We start from the raw sequence: 17,254 nt of genomic DNA, 5'->3' as shown, positions 1-17,254 counted from the left end.
ACCACCAACACTTTCACAATTATGTAAGGCTAGACAGGCAGTATGGTTCAGTATTTCTGCAGGGGAATTCCAACGACTTGTTGAGTCGACGCCATGTCAAGTTGCTGCACAGCGTCGGGAAAAAAGATGTCTGACACGATATTTTGAGACTTCTGTCACCACAGTGTACGTTTAAGATGCATCCTCAGCTCTTCTTCGAGACGAATCACATACACCTGGCTCCATTTGGATTGCGTCACATGCATTGGTCTCTGTACGTGTATCGATGGGCTGGGAATACACCACTGCCTTTAAATGTCCCAATAACCATAAATCCAAAGGATATTGTTACGGCGGATGTGGAGACCATGTTACTGATCCTATTCGATCATTCGCCCATTAAACATTGTGATGAGGTACCGTCGCACCATTCGTTGAAAATGGATCGTGTCCTGTCGTGCAGAAGCCACAGTCGTGTTCCTGCAAGGTTGGCCACTTCACTGTACGACGGTGAGTCATTAGTTCTGTTACTGTTCTTTGTGACAATGGGCGTAAGTTACAGGAGCGTGTGACCAGTGCATATGATGCAGTCGCATAGGAGTCAAGTATATTTGAAAGACTGCGTGGTTCGTTGCAATGAAAGGCCGAAGAATGTCAGGATGTGTGGTAACCACGTGCAGCGCTTCCTATAACGTCTACTGTTATTTAAAAGTGGGAATGAGACGATAGCTCGTCTCATATCTCAACGGATACTCGTTTTCGGACGTAACTTCGGACCATATAAAATTTCCTTCTATTAGTTTTTACCAATATTACGTCGTGTGTGACATTTTTAAGCAGCCTGTGTAGACTTAATAATAGAATGTAGATTGTAATATACGAATAACATGATAGTTACAAACGAACATCTAGCGTATGTATGTAATCTATCGACATTAGAGTCACTAGAAGGAAGTCTTCTGGTCTATCAACGTACCGTCTCGTGGGGCACTCTTCTATGACGCGTCTGATTTCTTGCCTGTCACAAAGTGGGAATGGTTGTTTGCCGCATTTGTGTAAAAAATGTGTTCAACTGTGATACGAGGTTCTAATTCTGTTTAACACTGACTAAGTATTGCGTAGCAGGTCAAACCTCGGTGGATTTTCGGTTACACACGGCATATTTTTATATTGTTATTCAGACCATTCTTGATACCATGAGTAGGTAAGGATGGCCTTCCATATTGATGCTTATTGTTTGTGTAAGTGGGTGAAGTCTGCTATGATCTACATCATCGATATCTTGATGGATTGGTAGCAATTCTTCTCATTGTGTTATTTAGCTGGACATACGATGTTAAACCCTGCATGTTTTATAAGGGTCGATCAAAAAGTTTCCGTTGAAGGCCGTACAGTCTAGAATCGGTTTGCCAATCAGACAGAATCGCCATGATCATTGAGGCAATCATTCCGCAAACGCACGAGGTTGAAGGTGCCCATGTGGTTAAACACGGTGTCCTGCTGCGTGAAGAAGGGCGGAAGTACCTGCTTCACATCCACGTCCCACAGGAATCGCCGACCCTTCAAGTCCTTAAAAAGGGATGAAAGGGTGACGATCACATGGTGAGAGATCAGGACTATACGGCAAGTGCTCGAGTGCCTCCCGCTTTACTTGTGTAACTTCTGCGTTACCACATTTGCGACATGTGAAATGCGTTATCATGAAGCATCAGCACCCATTGTCGCAGTTTTCCCGGACATTTCGCCGTAACTGCGCGATTACATACCCGCATCGGAGTCGCGCTGGATAGCACGCACACTGCCGCAACCCACTCAAACGCAAAATTTTTAATCACCTCTTATAACGAACTGAAGAAAAATGCTTTTTAGCAAAAGACATGTAACGTACAAAGTTCAATCTTATTTTTATTTCTATATATACAACTAAAACTTCTCGGAAGTTGTTATCGAACTTTTTTGAGATACGTATAGGGGCCGTGGTCTTTGCTGGCCTGCTACGGAATAATAATTAATTACGTATTATTCGATTTGTTGCTCCAATTACCTTTATTTCATGAAAATACTTTTATGACAGTGAAAACACCTGTACTGCACAATAATTCTAACGCAGAGGAATCCGATTTCTCATAGGCGACTATATACAGACGTAGAAGAACTGTGACGTGGTTGCCGTCGCTACGGGAACAGCTCGGCGTAGTTCTGTAGTGGTGCTCTTTCATAGCATTCACTGAACCCACACAAGATGCATACAGGCCAGCTCTCCATCAGTATCGCTCTGTATTACTGTTTCTGTACAACTAACACTGCCGCAAAAAACAAACCTCGGTACGGGAGCCGGCCGCGGTGGTCTAGCGGTTCTAGGCGCGCAGTCCGGAACCGTGCGACTCCTAAGGTCGCAGGTTCGAATCCTGCCTCGGGCATGGATGTGTGTGATGTCCTTAGGTTAGTTAGGTTTAAGTAGTTCTAAGTTCTAGGGGACTGATGACCACAGCAGTTGAGTCCCATAGTGCTCAGAGCCATTTGAACCATCGGTACGGCACTGAAAGGAGATGATATAAGGCCAAAGGGAAAAGTGGACATTACTGTTGTTAACAGTAAATACTGTGAGTGAATGGAACAACATTTATCCAAAGAGGACACACAGCGCTTACCACCGAATGTCGCACTGTCGTGCAGGTATTTCCGGTGAAATACATGTACAAAGATTTTTTTGAAGGATATGATATTTGCTATTGACTGTAGAAATAATTTGTTATTTATAATTTCTACAGTCAACGGCGAATATGATGTCCTTCAAAATATTCTACATGACCATGAAAAGTCAGATACAAAGCTAAAATGGATGTAAGAAATCAAACGAAATGGAATATTACTCTGCAACGGGCCACCGGAGACCACGTGTCTGTTGATCCAAAATACTCAGAAAATATATCTGCATAACTTCTGAAATTTTGTCGGATGAGTTCGGGATCGCCAGCGTAACCAAGTCTGTTATTCATGGACTACTCATATCTTTCAATGAACCTTCTATCCCTGAGTCGCTGTCGAATTTGCCTTGCATTAAAACCAGTTTAGGGCTTTCTTCACATCGGCATCGCTTCCAAAGTGTTTCCCACTCATTAACTTATCTTCGTGAACAGGCTTCTCCACGACTTTGGCTGTCCAAATGGTTTTTGATGAGTGACGAATGTCCCGGTTGATAGTGTCATGCACATATGTTAGTACATTTTTCATTTAACACCACTTTCTCATTTTTATTTCGTTCATTACTGTATCAACACATACTACCTCTGGTTGATAGTAAATTTCTGTAGATTTAAACTTCAGAGAATTCAGAAATAGAATAACTCCTCTCATCTCGTAATTGGCGGGACTTCAGTCAAACAATTAATTTTAAACAGTCGCAGAATGTACAATGAAAACTTCTTTCTTCTGAAACTCAAACAATGATATCAAACTGCACAAGAGGAATGGGTAATAGGTCCTTGTCTCCTGTATTAGTCCCATACATAAATGCTGCTGTGTAGCGAAAAGCCGAATTCCAGTGTCTTAACAATTTGGTTTCGAACAAATTTGGGGCTTCAATATGAAAGGAAAGGATGATATCAATAAATTTATCTCTTCCTTTACAGCTTGCCTACAAGCTAGATCATCTGGAATTAAGAACTTCAGAAGAACACGTCACTTCCGTTTGCATAAAGGCTCAAAATATAATATATTGTACGCATCCTAGAAAGTAATGTCTCTGTAGGATCTGTGGGATCTCAACGAAAAGTAGGCATTACTCGCAGTGCTAAACATTTAGTGATAGATGGCTATTAAGACCGAAACTTTCGAGCTCTTACCTCTTTACATGCTTATTGAGAAACGACACTGCGTATGCTACTGATTGGCTTTCGCAACTTACATGCGTTAGCAACTCTTCATGTAGCTCCGAAATGAAGCAACAGTTAATTTACGCTGCGGAATTTCTCTGTGCACCTTTCCGCAAAGCGCAGACTCTTGCCATGACAAACTTTCCTCTTATACTGAGCCGGCCGGTGTGGCCGAGCGGTTCTAGGCGCTTCAGTCTGAACCGCGCGACCGCTACGGTCGCAGGTTCGAATCCTGCCTTGGGCATGGATGTGTGTGATGTCCTTAGGTTAGTTAGGTTTAAGTAGTTTTAAGTTCTAATGGACTGATAACTTCAGATGTTAAGTCCCATAGTGCTCAGAGCCATTTGAATCTTATACTGAAGGAAAGAATATTTATGTACCAAGTGTGGAATGCAATATACAAGTAGGCGAAATCGTGACCATGGGAGAAGGTAGTTCGAAGATTACCTGACTTCAAATATTCGCAAAGGGGGTTCCAATCACAAGCTACGCTCGCGCATAGCCCGATATTGAAGACGTAACCATGTGGTACCGAAGCGAAAGTAGCGCGAACTCCTGCAATAATTATGATAATAAAAAACGCTGAAAAACACATTGAAAACGGATTCTGAAAAATAAAAAAAAAACGACCTGAGAAGCGAGAACAAGTACCAAAGAACTCATCGGTCATTAAACAAGCTAAGATTCAGAAAAACCAACAAACCGGAATGCGACTGTTGTAATACACCCAGAATTTATCCTCAGTATTAACGAAGTAACAGAAATGACATAAAGGACTTTTGGAAAACAAGTACAATAAAAATATAGCTTACGATACTTAAGCTTGCAGCCTAGCAAAATAATGGTTTCTGTTTCACGTTCACACGGAAAGTGTCTAATCATACCAGACAGATACTCTTATAATATCATATGGTTTATTCCGTCAAAACGAATGGATGTGTTATAGGATAGTGGTAGGTAATGTGCCAAGTAACTCATAAATAAGCTTATGACGTAGGAACACTTGATATATGTCGTCTTTCACCAATGACTGTAGCACATACATAAGAATACTCGAGCCCCTGACGACCTACTGCATGACAGTCACAATAAGAGTACGTGGTCTGCAAATTCTGTTTAGGACCCGTCTTCGGTAGTTTAATACACCCTTTTGCATAAGACACATCCAATACAGAAAAATTCCAGTATCGTCTGGAGATATGTATAACATACAAATTTTGGAAAACCGGGCTAAGCGAAAAACGTTCTACAAAAGTTTTGCTTTTATGTAATTTGTTTGTACTGTACAGTTAAATTTGTATTTGAATTTGAAATTGGTGAAACTGTGTGTATCATGGATCCGACACACGAATAAGATACAAGTTGTTAGATAATAGTAAGTTTATGAAATGAATACTTAAGACATTACCTAGCTAAACCAGATTTCTCCTGAATTAGTTTGTCATCTGCTCTTTAAATGGATCCAAACTATGCAAAAAATTTCATAGAGTAATTTTCACATTTCATAGAGTAATTTACACATCTTAATTTGCATCCAAAGAGCTCGTGCTATAATTTGAATCTATAATTTAAAACAAGTAACTTTCTGCTCACAGGAAATTACAGGCCTTTGTGTCTGTAGTCCGTGTTTTCTAATGTGAAAACATACTTCACTTAAAATTTCCAGAAAGCAACAGAAACAGTTATTGGAGTAGTGCCTCTTGCAGCTGTAAAGAAGTGAATCAGTTACTTTTTACGATTCAGAGAAGAAAGACGTAACTACCATGCCTTTCTTCCGGCAATTAAGTTTTCTGTCGCAACAAAAACTTTCTATCTTATGTTGCTGACTTTTCGGAAATGCTACGAAGTATGAAGAAAGCCTTTGTCAGGATTACCCATTGTCACAGAATCCTCGTAATATCATATGGCGTACGGTATACGGCAAGGAGAACTTGCATGAACAGGAACTATTAACAAGTAAACAAATGCTGTACTCCAACGTACACGAAATACGGCACAGATACAGAACGTACGCAGCAAAACAAGCACACCAATAGTCAGTTTTTTTCGAGATAACTGCGTGCATTTACACGCTCAGCACACGTGAGCCGTGATTCTGAAAAAAAGTGTAGCGGTTCTGTAGCTTTCACAACCTTTAAAATTATAAATTTAGCGGTTAATGATACTGCGCGACACTGCAGGGAGCGCTAACAAACGTGCCACAGCTTCCCTATGTATTCTCCATCTCTCTCTGATTCACAGCAAAGTTGTACCTGCATTTCGTTGCCACAGGAAGTCCTCGTACCTACTCTTTGACCAACCTATCAAAGACGAACATGATCTGGTGCGCAAAGAGTTTTCTGCTTCAGCAATATCGATACTAACACTATATCTTTGCCTCAGCGGGTATTTCACCTGACAAATTACAAGACGAGAAATGAAAACTATTGTTGTTGATGATTGTTGTTGTTCGTACAGGCAACACAACCAACATTAATGTTCACCACTTAGCTAAGTGGCAAATGTCAAAGATTACTTAATGTAACTTTATAACTAAGTTAACCATAGCTTCAAAATCCTGTTTTTGCCACATGCAAATAGGCTGACAGTAGTAATTCAAGTAATTATAGCCATTGCACACAACGCAAGCAAAAATATTGAAAATAGTGTAACCAGGCAAATTACCAAAGCACTGGTAATATTTATGATGAAACACTCTGGTAAAATATAAGACATTCTTCCATCTGTCGACTGCTGTCCATTAATTCAAAATTACTAGTTATTATACATGACAGTGAAACGAATGTTTTAGTAAGCCCTGTTACTGTGTAAACACCATCATGACCTGAAGGAGGGGGAGGAGATTAGTGTTCAACATCACGTCGACAACGAGGTCATTAGAGACGGATTACAATCTCAGATAACGGAAGGAAATTGCCATGCCCTTTCAGAGAAACTATCACGGTATTTTCCTGAAGCGACTTAGTGAAACCACGGAAAACCTCAGGATGGCCAGACGCGGATTCGAACCGTCGTCCTCCCGAATGCGTCCAGTGTGCTAACCACTGCGCCACCTCGCTCTGCGACCTGAAGACGGGCGACAATGTGTGAAACTGGTTATCTTGAAATAGTAAACAGCAATCGGCAGACACAAAAAATTTCAGTTGGTGAATGATGCAACAAGCCACGAATATTTTTGTAAATTTTTTTATTGTGGTGCCATAACCGTTTTCGGGCAAATACTTTTAGTTACACAGATATTTTGAGCAACAGCATGCAATCTGCTCCCACACTGCACATCCGTGTAACTATAAATATAAGCCATCTGAAGATGGGCATGACAGCCCGAAACCTGTTATGACACTAACATAAAACTTTTAATAATTATTTCTGGCTTGTTGCGTCGTTCACAATCGTTATTAACGTCCGCGGAGTTCACAAGATCCAGCACGGATAGAATAACGTTAAAAAAAGTTTTTGGCTAGAGGTAAGGAACACAGATCACTCCTTACTGACAAGCATGTGCAGTTTCAAAGAAATACTCATATCATCTATTGATGCGACTGAAAGAATGTTTTACTCAGCAGTGTAGAGTCAAAAACAGTAACGTTCATTAATATTCCACTCATGGAATAATAAACTAGTTGGTCTTCTTTAGTACAAAGTATTTGTCCTGCATTGAAGATTTCTTTCTTTCATTCTGCTCCTTTGGCTCTTCCTTCTTGTCCTCATATCTGTTGTCTTAATGGCTGATGACGCCATTACAATAAATAGATAAAATTAGATGGCTGTCTGAAAATGATTAAGCAACCGAAATTGGCAACAAAATGGTTGTGTGAGGGTCTGTAGAAATATTGCATTACATTTGAGATTTCTCTACTTTTGTTGGACGCATATTTTGTAGTCGCTAAGTTTATCCATTTGTGGGCATCCAGTTTTTCTTTACTTTTGTTTTGGAAAACGTGAAAAGAAGCTGATTGGCACATTAAGATTTAATGTGTCATCGATGTCGGAGTAAACAGAGACGGAGCACAAGCACGAATAGCATGATAGTGTGGAACGAAGTGAACCGTATGGTTTTCAACGGTGTCGTCACAACATTCGCATTAGTAAAGTTTTTGACCCACAGTTTCAAGGGTGAAATAATTAAGTGGCAGTGTTGTAATAACTTCGTTTTCAATGAATAACTATTCCGTTCTTATCGACATTTTGGATGATCCTCTACTGTACAGTCACTACTTTTTCGAGCTCGTCAATTAGTTCTTATACCTATTTCATAAACACGTAGTTTTGAATCCTTGTGTTTTAATTTTCAGAACTCAGCCCATATTTCTGCATATTGTTGTCATGTACAGTGCCACTTCTTGATGCTGATACGGGCCGTGTCTTTGCAAGTAAGATCTGAAAATCATCATATGTGTGTATAAGTTTGGTAATACTGTTTTACTATAGCAAAATGTTGCTTCCGGAGGTCATCACAAATGCAGTACCAGACCTATAAAATTACTATACCGATACAAGTAACTAAAATGTAAACAAAATAGCAAACAGAGGAAAGAAAACCAAGAGGAAGAAACACTAGTAACTATAAGATTAAGGACAGAAACACAGAAAGCGAAATGATACAAATGATGGAAGAATAACATTGTAAACGGATAACTAAGAAGCTTTCTGTGCGTGGTAACGCGTCGAATTTTGAATGTCGCTGATGAAACAAAACGTTGGTTTCATCCATAGTTATTCAGAATATGACGCGGCCCCATACCCAGAACACGTTCGTTTTAACTGGCTCAGGTCGCAGAAGCCTACGGAATTATGTCATACCAGCGGATGTGAAGATACTTTTTTCAGCATCATTAATAACAGATGCTAAAGACTTTCCTAGAACTGAACAACGATATTCTGACACTGTTAATAGGACACACCTTACGTGAGAGTAACGAATAGACAAAAAACTGGTAAAAAAATAAAACGATCTAGACTGACGAAGTAAAAATAAGCACCGTTATGTAGTATGTGTTTACAAGCTAATGTCAGAAGAAGTAATGTCTGGGTGCAACAAACCAATTCGGCAAACGAGAGACCATAGTAGGGGAAACAGTCTAGTGGAAGACACCGAGTAACATTTATGGTGTGGGTTACTAACAAATGAAGGGAAATTTATTGTAACAAGGAAAAAAAACCGATAGTCTGCTACCGCAAAAAAAAAACAACAGGATGAAATTATCTCAGCAGTCACTATTCAGTCTCTACCAACGCATCCACAATACACGATTCACCGTGTGACGCCTTAGAGAACGACGCAATCCGGAAATGTCTTCGTCTACTTCAAAACGAAATTCAGGAAATTTTTCCGTTACGCAACCGTCGTGTTTTTATTCCAAGAAACTCAGTTACGGGTAATAAAGGTGCAAATGGGGGCCCGCCTCCACACAAGAAACGTATGCTTGCATAATGTTAACCTTGGGAGCTTCTTGTGTGCATGCTCATCGCAGGCATGTGAGTGCTAAGTGATGGGTACGGTGTGATCATCATTACTGCGTAACACGCCTTGCCTTGCCTCGCCTCGGCTCGCAAAATTAGCTTCTTCTTGCCCGTCGCGTACGTGAACATCATCAGCTATTTATACAGCCTGGCTGCAATTTAATACGCTACAGGTCCCACATCCGGGTGTGAGACGCGGAACCGACGGTGGGAATTACCGAGCCTTACGTTTCACTTACAGATACCTAATTTATGGGCCTCCATTGTGAGTCTACCAGCTCCGACACCATCGAAAATCTTGTTCAGAAATTTATGCGCGATCTTAGCTACTCACACAGTCGTCTCCGCTGAGTGAGCATTCAGTTATAGCCCTTCAGCTGGACCAACAGTTTAACGTCAAATCCGCACTGTTGTGCATCTGGGAGTTTTTCACATACGCAAATCGTAACCGGAGCTAAAAGAAACTATAAGCGCCCGAAAAATCATAGGGCCAACCGATGTTAACTGTATCCACCTGTTGAAAATCCTAAGCGCGTTGTGGACTAAAGTGGTAGAGAACATCTAATTGCTGTTGTTGTGGTCTTCAGTCCTGAGACTGGTGTGATGCAGCTCTCCATCCTACTCTATCCTGTGCAAGCTTCTTCATCTCCCAGTACCTACCGCAACCTACATCTTTCTGAATCTGCTTAGTGTATTCATCTCTTGGTCTTCCTGTACGATTTTTACCCTCCACACTGCCCTCCAATATTAAATTGGTGATCCCTTGATACCTCAGAACATGTCCTACCAACCGATCCCTTCTTCTGGTCAAGTTGTGCGACAAAATTCTCTTCTCCCCAGTTCTATTCAATACTTCCTCATTAGTTATGTGATATACCCATCTAATCTTCAGCATTCTTCAGTAGCACCACATTTGAAAAGCTTCTATTCTCTTCTTGTCCAAACTATTTATCGTCCATGTTTCACTTCCAGACATGGCTACACTCCATACAAATACTTTCAAAAATGACTTCCTGACGCTTAAATCTATACTCGATGTTAACAAATTTCTCGTCTTCAGAAACGCTTTCCTTGCCATTGCCAGTCTAAGTTTTATATCCTCTCTACTTCGACCATCATCAGTTATTTTGCTCCCCAAATAGCAAAACTCATTTACTACTTTAAGTGTCTCATTTCCTAATCTAATTCCCTCAGAATCACCCGACTTAATTCGACTACATTCCATTATCCTCGTTTTGCTTTTGTTGATGTTCATCTTATATCCTCCTTTCAAGACACTATCCATTCCGTTCAGCTGCTATGCCAAGTCCTTTGCTGTCTCAGACAGAATTACAATGTCATCGGCGAACCTCAAAGTTTTTATTTCTTCTCAATGGATTTTAATACCTACTCCGTATCTTTCTATTGTTTCCTTCACTGTTTGCTCAATATACAGATTGAATAACATCGAGGAGAGGCTACAACCCTGTCTCACTCCCTTCCCAACAACTGTTTCCCTTTCATACCCCTCGACTCTTATAACTGCCATCTGCTTTCTGTACAAATTGTAAATAGCCTTTCGCTCACTGTATTTTACCCCTGCCACCCTCAGAATTTGAAAGAGAGTATTCCAGTCAACATTGTCAAAAGCTTTCTCTAAGTCTACAAATGCTAGAAACGTAGGTTTGCCCTTCCTTAATCCAGCTTCTAAGATGAGTCGTAGGATCAGTATTGCCTCACGTGTTCTAGCATTTCTACAGAATCCAAACATCTAAATATGTAGTATGTTTCCTACAGAGTTGTTTGCAAAAACTGCAACACCCAGACGGCGTGGTCCGTGTCACTCTAAAATCGGACGATTTGCACAACAAAATAAGCATACAGAGTGACTAAAATTACAGAGAGATGGGGTGCAGTTGAGCCCAGGAGCGCCCTCTTTTGTGTGACCGAACAGGTTACTGTTACGCCATGCTCAGTCGTTTCAGAGCCGTCAAACTAAGTGGAAACGTACTAAATGAAATGATGATGATGTCGTGTGACTAGGGCCTCCCGTCGGGTAGACCGTTTGCCGGGTGAAAGTCTTTCGATCTGACGGCACTTCGGCGACTTGCGCGTCGATAGGGATGAAATGATGATGAGTAGGACAAAACAACACTAAGTCCCTGAGCGGAGAAAATCTCCGACCCAGCCGGTAATCGAACCCGGGCCCTGAGGACTGATATTCTGTCGCGCTGAGCGCTTAGCTACCGGGGGCGCAAACGAAATGAAATTAAGTGATCGTATGACATTTACTGACCGGGATATCCCGTTCGGGGTTCGGCCGCCGTATTGCAAGTCTTTTTAGATGACACCACGTCTGCGACTTGCGTGTCAATGATGGTGAAAGACACACAACACCAAGTCCTCTGCCGGGAATCGAACTCGGGTCCCCTTACGTAGCAGGCGGTAACGCTACCGCTGTGCTACGGAGGCGGAAGAAACGTACGAACAAATGTCAGAGTGCTTCGTCAACGTCCATATCAGCATGGGAATGAACTCAAAGTCGGCAGATTGATTCGGCTCAGGGAAACGTGATTGTCGTACCATGATTGTTGCCGCTTTACGGGGCACGCTGTGACGACAATGACGCGTTTGTGGAACCAGTGGATAGAAGAGGGTTGTGACGTGCGGGAACTGAATCTGACAATACGGCCACAGAACGGTAATACTGTCTTCTTGTCCGCCTGGCCGTAACCGACAGAACAGTTTCGTCCACGGTGTTGGCGCTAAATTGGTGCATTGCAAGGGGAGTGGACACGTTTGCGTCGACGATTCGACGTCGTCTGCTGAGGACCGGATAGGTTGCACGCATGTTATTGCGTCGGCTTCTATTGACCAGAAACCAACAACTCTTCACACTGTGATAGGCACGTGAACACCGTCACTGGCGTGCTGAATGGCTAAATGTGGCGTTTTACGGAACAGTCCCGCTACAACTTGTCCTACAATGACGACCGCGATCGTTTTAGACCCTACTAAGGTGAAAGCAATCACACAGTCTGCATTGTTGAGAGGCATAACGGACAAGCGCCACTGGCTATAACGGTATAACGGGCGTTCTCGTCTACTGCTCATTGGCGACAATCTGAGCAGTATCCTGCGCACCAGAGAGAGCTTTTAGATCCCGAGCCACTGGCTCTCCTGCGGGCAGCTCCACAGGCCGCTCTCCCGCTTCTTTGCAGCAAGTTTTAACACTCTGCAGCTAGAGGACTCCGAACTGTAGCGAGTAACGTGATGGTGTGTAACGTAACTTTGTCGGTGCGTCAGTAGCATTTCCTCAGGATTCGAACCTGCGACCGTAGCTGTCGCTCGGTTCCAGACTGTAGCGCCTAGAACCGCGAGGCCAGTCCGGCCGGTTGAGAAACAAATGTATAGACATGAAGAATACATATACAGAATGTTAGTAAAGTTTGTTAAAAAATTTTTAAGAGTTTTCACATAAAAAATTCGGAGACATTACTTTTCAGTGCATCCTCTTAATCACGCTTCTACTTCTTCGTTTTGCTATTTTCACAAACAGTAGTGTGTATTCGTAACATTAACAGCAAGGTCTTACATAAAATTTTTGCTTTCAACATCAGAAGATTCATGATTAGCAACAAGAATATTCTACGGAGGCAGAACTGCTCCAACTTACTCGCCGTAGACGGGGCAATAGTGTTAATACTAAACGGACTTGCGCCAGCGTATGCTTCCATCGGCGTTGTCATTTTCAGTTCATTTCTGGGCGTACAACAGTATCGCATTGGTATTTTATGGACCCACGTTTCGACCACTGTGGCAAGTTATCTTTATCAGAGTACCTTGCAAGTAAGGAGAGAAAAAAATGTCATCCAAGAAAGTGAGTACTGTTGTTGAACCATGCAACTTACGTACGCATTTAGTGAATGTCCTATGCTAAGGTTAACTTTTCGATGGCATTATACACTAATCAGTCAGAACATTATGACCAACTACCTAAGGGCCGGTATGGCCACCTTTGTCACGGATAACAGCGTCGACGCGTCTTGTCTTGGAAGCAATGATGCCTCGAGGAATTAGGCACAAACAAGTCACCTAATTTCCCGTAAATTCCGGGCCGCGTGCCACGGTGCAAAACTGACGTCTGTAAACATGATCGTCATGAATAGGTGTACGTGGTCTGACCCCAGCGTACGGTAGTCCTTGACCGTCATGATGTCTTGCTCTGCTGGAGCTGCTGCCATCTTGTATCCTCCCCGCAGTACAGCTGTCAAGGGTTCACGCCCTTCTATCGGCATTATGAAGAAGGTATCGGGACTCATCAGACCATGCAACGTCAAATGCCGATGGTCACGCGCCCATTTCAGTCGTAGTTGCCGATGTCATGGTGTTAACATTGGCACTTGCATGGATCGTCGGCTGCGGAGGCATATCGTCAGGAGTGTTCGGTGCACTGCTTGTTTAGACACACTTGCCCTCTGCCCAGAATTAGTCTGATGCTAGTTCTGGCACAATTAGCCGCCTGTTCTCTTTTACCAGTGCGCCCAGCCTACGACGTCCGATATCTGTCATGAGGGGCGGCCACCCAACCCCAGAAAGTTTGGGCGTGATTTCAACTTGTTTTCGACACTTCTTGAAGACACTCACCACAGCACTCCTCAGACAAAAGTCGTGCAGTTTCCGAAATGCTCGTGCCGAGCCTCCGGGCCATCACAATCGGCCCTCGGTCAAACAGATAGATCGCGCGCCTTCCCCATTCTATACACGGACGACGCGCTCACTGGTGCTATATGCTCCTTGTGTGTGTCTGACTAGCAGTGACTCCTGGCCAGGTGACTCTGCTAGAGCCTGGACGGGTTTATATGGAGAGTTGGTCGGTGGTCATAATGTTCTGGCTGATTAGTGTATATCGTACCTGCCCTGGTAATAACGATAAACACGAGTAACATGGAAGTTATAACATGTTGTCTGGATATTTAATTTCTTAATGTATGTGTGTAGTTGATCAGGATTAAGAATTCATTTTATTAATAAATGTTTATGTAAATAGATCTTTTCTTGGTTGTTTAAAGAGACAATTTGCTCCTACAGTTGGTATTAGTTTTCCACACTCAAATCGAAGGAATAATGAGGCCTGATCACAATAAAAGTCCTTCCTCATTCCCTCCTTTTTCCCTTCGAACCACGACCACTTTGCTGCAAGACTTAGACAACAACCTAAATTACGCGACCGTGAAAAGGACGATATTTGTAACAGAAAGCTGCAAAAGTGTAATTCTTACACGTGGATTTCTAATGACGGAGGAGCGTTGGTCAGTAAGTTGGATAACCTTAAGATGAGCGACTCTTAAAGATGTAAACTTAACTGCTTCCACCGGCCTCTAGATTTGGAGGGACATTCGTGATTTTACCTAGTACATACTGATGCACTTCTCACCAATGAATGGTAAATAAAGGTAGTTGTACTGCTCTGCAAACTTTTCTGCTTAAGCTTTATCTTCTAGAATTACAATCCTCTAAGCTTGAAGACTAAAATTTATTTCGTCAACAGTCGATATCACTCAATGTTATTCCTTCACGTGATATCGAGTGTTTGGTTACCATTCTCAAGTGGTAAAAATTACAGGGAGTCACTATGCCGATTTATTATAGTTAACTAACAACATCACTCAACTTGTTTGCCCCAAAACTGGTCAGCGAAAATCCACGGAGAGACTCTGAACAACCGGTGGACTCGTAATGAAACAGTCTACGCCAGAATGTTAAATATGGGCATAGCCAAAGAGGACAGTCACGTATTTTTCGATTACAGGAAGACTTTCACACTTTACCACAAGCGCGAGCACGAGGCGTATATAGGTGATTCAGCTACCTCTACGTATGACTCTTGTGTAGCCAGCAACGCCTTCAAAAACTAAACGTAAAATTTTCATATTCTCTCGCTCTCCACGCGCCAACTCTATTAGTCCTATATAAAAAAAAAAGATCGTGACATCTTTTGTAGCGAATGTGAGGTAGTTCAATTTTGTACTGGGATACATTTTTGCAGGAGGCCATGGCTTTCGAGTTATCCAAGAAAAACACCTTTGAAGGTCAGAAACCCTATATCAATATAAGTGAATCCAGTACACAGTAAACTAGCCTGGAGTGTCAGTGTTGGATAGAAACAATGTAAGGTGCTACCAATGTTCAGAACATAAGAAGGAAATAAAGGAAGTTCGGCAAAGTGGACAGATTTTGGCAAGCCTCTAGATGTAATGTTTATTACTCGGTGTCCATATGATTACCAGGTATCGTAGAAGGACCGAAGATTATATGTAATAGCGATATTGAATACAAGTAAAATATCTCTGTTGGTCCATCACGGCCAGGGGACATCGGCTGGCAAGTAATTTTCAATGACAATAAAATTCACCAACAGCCACATACTTCAAGAAATTCTATTTCAATCTGAAAGTGACCTGTTTCGACATTTCATTTTGCCATCTTCAGGTCTCATACGCTTCTATCTAAATGTACGAACTTGTCGTATAGCACCATAAATGGAAATGATCGCATGGCATTATTGGCCGGGAGGCCCCATTCGGTGGAGTTCGGCCGCCGTATTGCAAGTCCTTTTTAGGTGACGCCACATCGGTGACTTGCGAGTCAATGATGATGAAGGACACACAACACCCAGTCCCCTGCCGGGAATCGAACCCGGTGCTTCTGCGTGGCAGGGGGTAACGCTACCGCTACGCTACGGAGGCACCATAAATCACTGCATATCGTGAATTCCAATTGTTACACAACTGCTTCACACGGAGACATGACAGCATGTTCGTTTGTATGGGGCCTGAAGATAGCAAAATGAAATCCCGATAACTGGTTACTTTCACAATAAACTAAAATAACTTAAAGTATATGGCTGTTGGTGAATTTTATTGACATTGAAAACAAGTAAAATATTCTGAGTTCTTTAAATACTGCAGGAGATGTCAGCGCCACAACATAAAGATTCAGTGAAGTTACCCGAGGGTAGAGGTGTTGATGACTCACTTTGTTTTGAGAACAAGAGCAGTCCTGTGACGCTTCTTTGGCCACTCCCGACTGTCTTTTCGTTTCTGATGATAGGCATCTGTAATAAGTAATGCTACTTCCGTATATTCCACTTTCCAGTGTACGACGCGAGCCCCCTTAACTATGCAGGACGCGGATCGGCAGGCAGGCCCAGGTGGCAGAAGGGAAAGGAATATTCTTTGGGGTCTGGGGGCGGCGGCGTCGCGTGCCGGCACGGGGCGCGGGGCGCGCTGCGGCCGAGTAATGAACGGCGCTGCGCTGCGCCGTGCGGCCGGGCCGGGCCGACGCCGCCGCCGCCGCCGCCGACGCCGCCGCCGACGCTCGGCCTTAGCCGCCGGACTCGGAGCTGCCTGGCAATTAACATGGCAGGAAGAATGCCGGCTCAGATCGATAGCCGGGAAGACGCCGGGCCCTGGCCGGCCCCCGCCCGCGCCGCGCCTCGCCGCCCCCGCTCCGCCCCTCCGCCCCCGCCGCCGCCGCCGCCTCGGCCTCCGCTCGCCCCTCGCGCCGTGTCTTAGCTCCCGCCGCCGCCGCCTTCACGTGCGTAATCAGACGGCCATGTTTAGCGCTGCACACCGCCGCCCGGTCCGGTCCGGCGCTACTCGCCGAGCCACCGGGCGCCGCAACACGGCCATGTTGAGACGCCGGCGCCGTCTCCTTGGGCAAGCTCCGTAGTTCACTACCTACCTACATTTCTCCACTACTCTTATAATTCTCACCTACATCCGAAAAAGTAGGAGCGATCAATATCTCAACTTCTTTCCGGGTCTCCTCTAATGAAACTTGTTGAGACCATAATTATTTATGTTACTCACTTCAACACAGTCATATCTCTGAATCCGTCACTAAATATGTCAAAAAAGTCAGAGTGATCAATATCTCAACTTCTTTTCGAGTGT

This window comes from Schistocerca gregaria, chromosome 2, assembly GCF_023897955.1.
Source record: "Schistocerca gregaria isolate iqSchGreg1 chromosome 2, iqSchGreg1.2, whole genome shotgun sequence".
Classification (NCBI taxonomy): Eukaryota; Metazoa; Arthropoda; class Insecta; order Orthoptera; family Acrididae; genus Schistocerca; species Schistocerca gregaria.
Note: the sequence above shows the minus strand (reverse complement) of the source record.